The 9669-nt window shown below is 36.3% G+C and overlaps 1 long non-coding RNA gene across 2 annotated transcripts in view; it reads left to right on the forward strand.

Moving 5' to 3' along the window:
* Positions 1-7310, forward strand: part of LOC128247024 (uncharacterized) — an 18148-nt gene extending 10838 nt beyond the window's left edge. For both annotated transcript variants that reach the window (XR_008263434.1, XR_008263433.1), the window contains exons 2-3: positions 3688-3795; positions 6842-7310. This is a non-coding gene — a long non-coding RNA (uncharacterized LOC128247024). The remainder of the gene's footprint in view (positions 1-3687; positions 3796-6841) is intronic.
* Positions 7311-9669: the final 2359 nt, after the last annotated feature.

Here is a 9669-nt window from a genome sequence, read left to right on the forward strand (position 1 = left end):
AAAGGGAGGTATGTGTGCGTGTGTGCAATGGAAATGGGATGGTGAACATTCAACGCTGAAAAGAAAAATCAAACAGCATTTCAACTCATTGACAGTTTTTGGGCCTTCCACATTATTCATTTCTTTTGCTGCTACCCTTAGACTCAGTCATTTTTACTGCAAGTAGTGTAAAATGGCTCTAATTGCAATTTTTTCACTATTCAAATCTGTAAAACAAGAATAATCAATGTTTTTATGTCATATATGAAAATAAAAAAATAAACTGTTTAACTACAATTGGACAAGTTGTATCAAATTAATGATATAACATGAAGATGCAAGTTACCAAAAATCATCAGTAAAAATCTTTAAAAACTTTTGGCTCAATCTAGTACATATTTATATATATATATATCTCCTGGTGAAGGCCAGTTTATGGAGTTACCCTAGGTTTCCCGTCCATAAAGGCTTTAACTTTATGGCATATTGTCAGACCCTAAGACCTGTTGAAAGTTGATAGCTAACATGATAGGGAGATAATCCCCTATTGTTTACCCTCATAGCTGAATGATGGTGGTACGCCCGGAAGTCAATAGCCATCAGCAAAGGGAGATAATCCAGACTTTTCCCCTCCATATTTTAAAAAGGTCTTAAGCCAACAGGTCTTGGGGGCCTGACGATATGCCATAAAGTAAAACCCTTTATGGATGGAAACCCAAGGTAACAACATAAACAGGCCTTCACCAAGAAAAAATGTAGACTGCTCTACTTCTTAGAGTGTGCTTCTTCTCTGGATTTATGTTTTTCTAGAAATGATATATATATGTATATATATATATATATATATATATATATATATATATATATATATATATATATATATACGGTTTAGATATAGATTCAAGGTTGAATATGGTACTTATGCGTAGGCACCCGAATAACGCATCCCAAAAGGATAGGTGATTAAAATCAAAAAATAAGCAACACGGATTTCAAAGGTGATTGCAGTTCCATCCATGTTGTAAAGTAGTTAGCATTAGGAAGGGCATCCAGCCATAAAAACCATTCCAAAGCAAACATTGGAGCTCAATGCAGTCCTTAGATACATCAGACTCTGTCAAACCACCTAATTCATGCCAGCATGGAACATGGACAATAGATGATGATGATTGTGTGTGTAACAGTTATACATAGTTGTTTATATGTCATGCTTTGGTTGAGACTTAAAGTTCAATTGCTAAATATCACCAAAGGAGTAATGGATTTGTTGAAAAATTCGTGGAATGAATGACAAAGGAAAATAACAGTTAAAATGGCCTTGTTTTACCATTTATAATACAGAAAAAAAAGTACTTCAAGTTGAAGTTTTGTTGTTCATTTTATAAGTAGTTAATTTCATCTTTAGTTGACTGCTTGGAGATAGATCTGTTGGTTTGCTTACATCCCCATAACTTAGGGGTCCAGCAAAAGAGATCAATGCAATAAGTACCAGGCTTTAAAAAATACAAGTACTAGAATTGATTTGTTTGACGGAACCTTTCAAGATGGTACCTCAGTATGAATACAATCCAGTGACTGAAACAAGTAAAAGATAATATAAATATAAAAAGTGAAAAACGTGATTAAAACAAAATTAACAGAACAAGAAATAGTTTTTTTAAATTATTGAAATTTCAAGGATGTAAGATATTTTTAGCATAAAATTTATTTATCACTTGACATTGCTTGCTAGCTACAAAGTCTTTAATACATGGTTGAATTCCTGTTAGACTATAACTTAAGTTGCTATGACATTCAGCTTGTTTCTGTATTGGTTCTTAACAGCAATAAGTGTTGAAAATGCTACTTTACAAAGATACATAGTTGTAAACACTGCCAGCATCTTAAGATGCCGGATAGCCAAAAGTTTTCTCAGTTCTCAGGCAAGATATATCCTTGGAAAAACTATGCTCTTCCTAAAAATCATCATCATCATCATTGTCATTATCATTTACCATCCATTTTCCATGCTGGTATGGGTCGGACGGTTTGACAGGATCAAATGAGTCACAGGGCTGTGTTGAGTTCCAATGTCAACTTTGATGTGGCTTCTATGGCTAGATGCCTTTCATCATATCAACCATGGGTTGTCATGGGTGCTAATGAGATCACCAACACTAATGAGATCACCAAGCAACTTGCAAGATGAAAAAAGAAGAGGAAAAATGCCCCTCAACTGAGTGGGTGGGGTGTATTTGAGCTAGCAGTGGTGGCTTTATGCCTACAGTTTTCCTACATATTGAGCAGGGCCATTTTCCTGAATGAGGAAAGTCTTGTCTTTTTTTTCTGCTTACTCAAACTTTGATCTTTGTTAAGTTAACTTTTAGGCCTTTAATTTAGATTGTGCCTTCGCACCTAGAATTTTTTTACAAGTTCTATAAAAGATTCTACTATTCGAACAAGGTTGTCATCTTACAGTATTTCCCAAAAGTAAGTAGCCTAAAATTCCTCTGTTATGGCTTGGAGGACTTTGAGGAATAGGAAGGAACTGAGAACCAAACTTTGGTAGACTTTTATCTCCATACTAAATCCAGTAGCCCTTAAGTATTCAGATTTCTTTGTCCAATTTATTGCTTATTTATACACATTGTTTTGAATTAATCAGGCATTCTCTTGTAGCTTCAATATTGCTATGATGTGATTGTATATTTTTAGAATGACATTGTAGGGTAGGTGTGGGGGGGTTGGATCTGGTCAGCTTTAACATAAAACAGGTGGAATATTTGGACCAGAAATGGCTAGATTAAATGCTGAAGGGTTAAAAAGAAATGGTGCTAATGGTTTATAATCAGTCACTGTCACTATGTTGATCTGATAAGAAATTATTAGTTCTCAATGATGGAGTCCATCAAGATGTAAGTAAGAATCCTAGTGTTGCATAGTTCTCTGCTGTAAAATTGATAAGTGCTAAGCCTTCATCTAGTTCTAAAAACAGTAATAGAGAAATTGTCTCAGAGTATTCTTTCCTTGAGTCACAGGAACACTGGATAATTCAGTCACAGGATAAATTAATTAAAGAAGGAGTTTCTATTGTGAATTGAAATAGGATTCAACATGTCAACTATAAAAGCTGTTGCCTATTACTATCATTGACAAATGTGTGTATATTTGAGTGGGGAGAGAAAGAATTTTTTTAAATCTATAAAAGTGGGCTGAATATATATAAAAAAGGTTTTAAATAAAATGAAATAATTCCTTAGTGATAAATCACAAAGGTCTTTGATAATTGGAAATATTCATCTTCTCTCACACAAAATGTAGCATAGCAGAAAAGAAAAAATGGTTTATTAGCAATATATTACTAAATAGTTTCATGCCAGATGTGGAGAGGTAAGTTCAGCAATCATCAGATATGGCTAAATGGAAAAGTATAGCCTGGGAGCTTTGCTATTGGACCCCGAAAACATCATGTGGGGTTTATTAGAGTTATAAAAATCTAGAATAAAATTCATGAATGCACACAGCAAAGCTAAACAGAACAAGGTTGAGATCATCAGCATGTAGTAGTTTCCAAGAGCAGCTGACCTTAAACTCCTCTGTTATGACCTGGAGGAAAATTATGAACAAGGACCTAGATATCCTTCTACATGTATTTAAAATTCATCACTGTACCCGTAGCTAACTCTCACCTCAATAACAGCACCCTTGTACATTGTTTTTCTTTCACAGGCAATTCATCTGTTCCTTGTTTCATTAGAGATTTCCAAATTGCTGAGTGAGGGACTCCATCAAAGGCCTTCTCCAAGCTGATGATAACACATTTAATAACCTTTCATAGTAAGACTTTCATGCTTCTTTCTTCTCAGAATCTCTAAGTGTAGGCATGCTATTATCTATCTATATACAATTCTCTCCCATATCTCAATTCTGTCTGACACACTATCTTGTAATCCAAACACTTCACACTTCTAATTCTCACTCTGTAAGACATCGGCAAACCTCTTACTTTCTGTTTCTGTCCTTGCACACATAGACACACATATATATAAATATACACCTATAAAAACACACACATGTATAGGCATGTAAGCATACAAGATAGTACCCAGAAGTAACTGGAAACATTCTCTGTGGGACAGATCCACTGTAGGTCAAGCCTCAGCTGCTAGAAGCTACTTGATGTGAACCTCAGGTATCAGTCTGCCAACCAGCAGCAGTTGACGTGGTCTTATTGCCATGTGGTGCGTCTTTGTTTTGCAGTGCTTCTCCCCTGTTCCTTGATTTTTGCAATGGCTGAAACAAAAGAACAACATGCTTACATGAAATTCTGTTTTCTGCTGGGGGAAGTGGCAGCCAAAACAGTTGTCATGCTTCAAACAGCTTACAAGAATGCTGCCATAAGCAAAAAAACGAGTTTACAAGTTGTTACCATGCTTTAGGAATGGTCACTTGTCACTTGAAAACCACAGAAGTGACAGTGGGGATGGGTAGGGAGTGGAAAAGGGGGAATGTTTTGAGACATGTGTCTCAATAAAATCACAGAACATGAGAACTGCATGACTCAGATACCATGCAGTGGAACTAAACCCAAGACCACAAGGTTGGGAAGCAAGTATCTTAACCGCATAGCCAAACCTGCAAAGAATAGTGACTGAATTTCTATCGAATAGCACCCTAAAGCCCTACTGAATTAAAAAGGAGAGATACGCATTAAATAATAGAATCTTTGATACTCCTAAGCAGATAGAAAGTTCATGTTGGAATGTTTTTGATCATAAGTCTGCTTGATCAGAGCTAAACCTGGGGTTAAAGAACAACAACTACAACACAACAAATATTTAGATATATAACACTTAGCCTAGTTATTAATTTGTCAGAGAGAAGATAACATGTCAATTTGATGTTTAATACTTCAATACAAAATTATATTTAATGAAATGTTGAAACTGACTCATTCTATTTTCAAAACTAATTTATTAATACACTCTCTCAGTGAATTTTATTAGTTCTTTATCCTACCACTCACTCAAGCAAGACATGTATGATATCACTGAGTATACAAACTATTTCTTTCTTGTTACCTGTTGATCCATTCATCTCTGAAATGCAATTAAATTCTAATGAGATTGCCATAAATTATTTTCTTTAGACAGAGTGAAATATATGAAGAGCTATGTAGTTGCTTTACACACTAGCAATAGCAACCAAATCTCCCTCAAATTATATCCTGCTGTTTTTGTTTCTTTTTTTGATCAGGAGCAGCTGTGTGGTAAGTAGCTTGCTTACCAACCACATGGTTCTGGATTCAGTCCCACTGCGTGGTACCTTGAGCAAGTGTCTTCTACTATAACCTCGGGCCGACCAAAGCCTTGTGAGTGGATTTGGTTGACAGAAACTGAAAGAAGCCCGTCGTATATATTCATATATATGTATGTGTATCTGTGTTTGTCCCCGCTAACATCACTTGACAACCAATGCTGGTGTGTTTACGTCCCCGTAACTTAGCGATTCGGCAAAAGAGACCGATAGAATAAGTACTAGGCTTACAAAGAATAAGTCGTAGGGTCAATTTGCTTGACTAAAAGGCGGTGCTCCAGCATGGCCACAGTCAAATGACTGAAACAAGTAAAAGAGTAGAGTAATATTGTATATAGTTGTGTATAGATATAAGGTAGTGAGCTGGCAGAACCATGAGCATGCCAAACAAAATGCTTAATAGTAATTTGTCCATCTTTATGTTCTGAGTTCAAATTCTGCCAAAGTCAGCTTCACCTTTTGTCCGCTCAGAGGTCAATAAAGTAAGTACCAGTTGAGCACTGGGATCGATTTAATCAACTTAGCTCCTTTTCCAAAATTGCTGGCCTTGTGCCAAAATTTGAAATCAGTATTGTATATAGATACAAAAGCCATGATCTATAACCATATATAGATATAAAAGAAGACTGGTTAGCAAAGGCTGGAGCCCCTTTAATCATGTTTGTTTGATCTAGGCTGACCTGAGATTAAGCAACAACAATAGGTACAGGTGTAGCTCTGTAATTAAGGAGTTGCTTCACAACCATATGGTTCCAGATTCAGTCTCAATATGTGGAATTCTGAGGCAAGTATCTTCTGTTATAATCTTGAGTGGAAGTTAGTAGGAAGAAATCGTGAGAAAACCTCCCTATATATGCATATACAATGGCAAGTGGGCCTCTGTGCCATTAGAATCCATATATGGGGGCCCATGTTAGTATCTAAGGAGCCCATCCCCTCAAGTTTGAGAATCTTTTATTCACTCCTGGAAGAATGCATTATTTCAGCCTGGCTGTGTTTGTAGACAGTTGAAAAGAATACTTTTAACAAAAAACAAAAATTAAATGATAGCATTATAGTTACGGGTGGGCCCCCTTAGTCTCGTGGCAACCAATATTTTTAGACCCAGTCTGCTACTGTGCATATACATGTGTTTGTGTGGGTGTCTGTGAGAGTGTGTGTGTGTGTGTATAGCATAATCCTGTGTGTTGTAAAGGTTAACTGAAAGGGTTCATCTCAAGGACAGCCAGCCATAAAACATTACTACAAAAAGCCTAACTTGTGCTTCGATGTGAAGCCAATGGGTGAAAAGCAATGTGTACATCATTCACTGATAGATATTAATATTAACAAGAAAACTGAAAAACAAGTGCTTTCGAACAAGAGTACCTTGTGATATTTGTTCCACCCAAGTTGCACAACACTTCCTTGTCACTCCTGACACCATAAATGTCATAAAGCAGTGATTGGCTCATTGAAGCCAGTAACTAACAATGCTATTGCTCACAAAATGTGATATATAATAAAGGTAGAGCTGATACTATAGCTATTGTACTTATATTAACATATACACTTCTTTATATTGTAGGAAATAAGATACACAAAGTTGGCTGTATGTATGGGGTGACACCAGACAGAAGTTTACGATGAAGTAATTGCTGGATATACAATCTTTATAAACAGTTGTAAGATGGTGGAATAGACATGAGAACTGTGTTGGTTTTAACATTCTTAAGATTTAAAATATAGAGAAATATCTTCCAAACTATTTACTATTCTATTGACTTTAGTCGTTCTTTCTTACCACACCTTGCTTTCATCTAAAAGCCAGTTAATCTCAAGTACTTTGATTCCAGCACAATTCCTGCTCTCTTTCCAGCAAATTGATGTGAAAGTCTTTGTCTTCAAAGCCAGCATCATGACAATGGTATTAAAGGAATGTTTGAAACACGCACGCACGCACACACACACACTCATTCTTACACATATTCACTCATACACACATATTCATACAACCACATGTTCGTACATGCACATACACACACATAGCTATAGCCAAACACAGTCACTGGAAGAAAATAAACCAAGTGTCATGATTTCTGTTATTAAAAATACATAAAAAAAAAAGTAAAATAAGAAAGAAACCTGACTTCTGTCTATCATTGATGATTGTTGCTGACGTTACTGAGATTGCACACTTTGGTACACACATACCGTTTCTTAGTTTATTCCCACCAAACGAACATATTACTATCATTGACTCAGAGAAGAAAAATAGTTTCTTTCCTCCACCATTTTACAATCATTGATCCATGAGCTCACAAGGAAGCCTCAACCAGCAAGAAATAGCAGTTAAATTTTCTCAAATCACACTGTCACCTTAGAAAGAACAAAGTCCATTTATTCCTAATTACTGTTTGATGCTGACATTGGTATATTTATCCTGACCAGGATATCCAATAGCACAACTCAGTCACTGACATTAACTGTCTTTTAGTTAAAACTACAGCTTTGAATCTGCCTAAGGTTATCTCTCTTCGGTATTTCCCCATTAAGGAAGGCTAAAGAGCCAGAAATATGTGTTAATAGGAGGCAGGGATCTTTTTTAAAATGGGGGCCACATTTTTCATTAATGTTTTACGTAGTGTTTTTGGTACCGAAAGACTTTCAAACTTCGTATACTTATCTATTTTGTGTTATAGAACAGAAAAATATTTTTGTATTCGAATTTATTTCATGTAAAAAATTGTCTTATTTCGATAATTTCAACCAATCACTGACAAGTATTCAGTTGTTTACATTTACTCCTTTGGCTCATTAAGCGATGTAAAGCGTATTTAATCTCCATACCTTCGTTTTATTTGCTTTTTTCATTTTAAATTTGCTTTAACCCTAACCCTAACCCTAACCCTAACCCTAGGGTTAGGGTTAGAGTTAGGGTTAGGGTTAATTGTTTCAGAATCGTTTGTTTATGTAGTCGGCACTTAATGTATATCGGCTGAATGGACGTCAGTGATTGGTTGAAATTACAGAAATACGACAACTTTAACATGGAATAATTTATGGATTTCTTTTTTTTTTAAGAAGACTAAGAGAAAAAGATGTTTTATATGACACATTCTACCAGTGTTCCAATTTTCAAAGTGTTTCGTTAATGAAAAATGTGGCCCCCGTTTTAAAAAAGATCCGGAGGCAGCACTGGGCAGATATGGTGTTTTACAACTTTTACCCTAAGAGAGAATTTTTTTCTCCCTGGTGACTGCAATGAATTCGCCTTTAAAAGTTAAAATATGTTACAAACATATTTTAACTAACCTAAGTTTCATAGATAATGTACTTTTAAATTCCACCCACCACCCACAGCTCTCTCCTATTTCCTTCATTCTCCCTTCTAACTGTTATTCTCCATTGACCATACTTCCACCTACATCTCCCATTCACTGACTTCACTTCTATCCCAAATTCTAGCCATCTGTCACGCTTCTTTCACACCCTTGCAAACTTACCTTCCCACTCACTCTTTCTAATCCTCTGTCTTTATTCTCTGTCTTATATTCACCTTGTACCTTGAGGGTGTGCCCTCATCATCTCTGTCTCTCTTTCCAGCTGGGTAAGTCATGTATCTGCTTGGCAGTAAGACACCTGTTTCTGCTTTAGCCTTTCAGGATCTGGAATATAGCCATCTCCCTCAATACCACACACCTACTCAGTTGAGAGGTCTTGTTTTGTGAGTTACTTGATGACTTCGCTGCAGATGCCGGTGCCATGAAATACTGCACCTGGTACACTCTGTAAAGTGGAAGATGTTAGGAAGAGCATCTACTTATTGAAACCATGCCAAAGCAGACATTGGAGCTCAGCACAGCTCTCTGAATTGTTGGTTTCAGTTTAATAGTCCAACCCATGCCAGCATGGAAAATGGACGTTAAATGGTGGTGGTGGCAGCGGCAGGAGGAGGAGGAGTTTCACATCTACTGTCCATTACTGTTAGTTATTCAGTTGTGAAATAGGAATGGAACATGTAGTCAGCCTTCAAACTACTAAGGCAGGGAGTATATAGATGTGGCTCACACATGGCCATAATGCATTAACTATAGTAAAGCTAGAAGTCAGAAGTCCAACATCTAACCTCAAAGACATTATGTTTCTAAATATCACACCATTTAATATAAAAACGTTGTGTTGATGGGGAGACATCTATATGACCCAACAAGAGGGCATCTGTTGCTCAGCTTGTCATAAATGACGGCCAAATTGCCTTCAATCCATACTCTACTATCTTAAGAAAAAAAGGAGCATATTGGATAATGTACACCAGAATACACTATTCCTCAAAAAGATGGAGTTGTCATGGCTGGAATGCCTTTCATCATAGATCTATTCTTTCAATGTTGATTGGGGCTAAATAATAACATG

This window comes from Octopus bimaculoides, chromosome 1, assembly GCF_001194135.2.
Source record: "Octopus bimaculoides isolate UCB-OBI-ISO-001 chromosome 1, ASM119413v2, whole genome shotgun sequence".
In the NCBI taxonomy this organism is placed as follows: domain Eukaryota; kingdom Metazoa; phylum Mollusca; class Cephalopoda; order Octopoda; family Octopodidae; genus Octopus; species Octopus bimaculoides.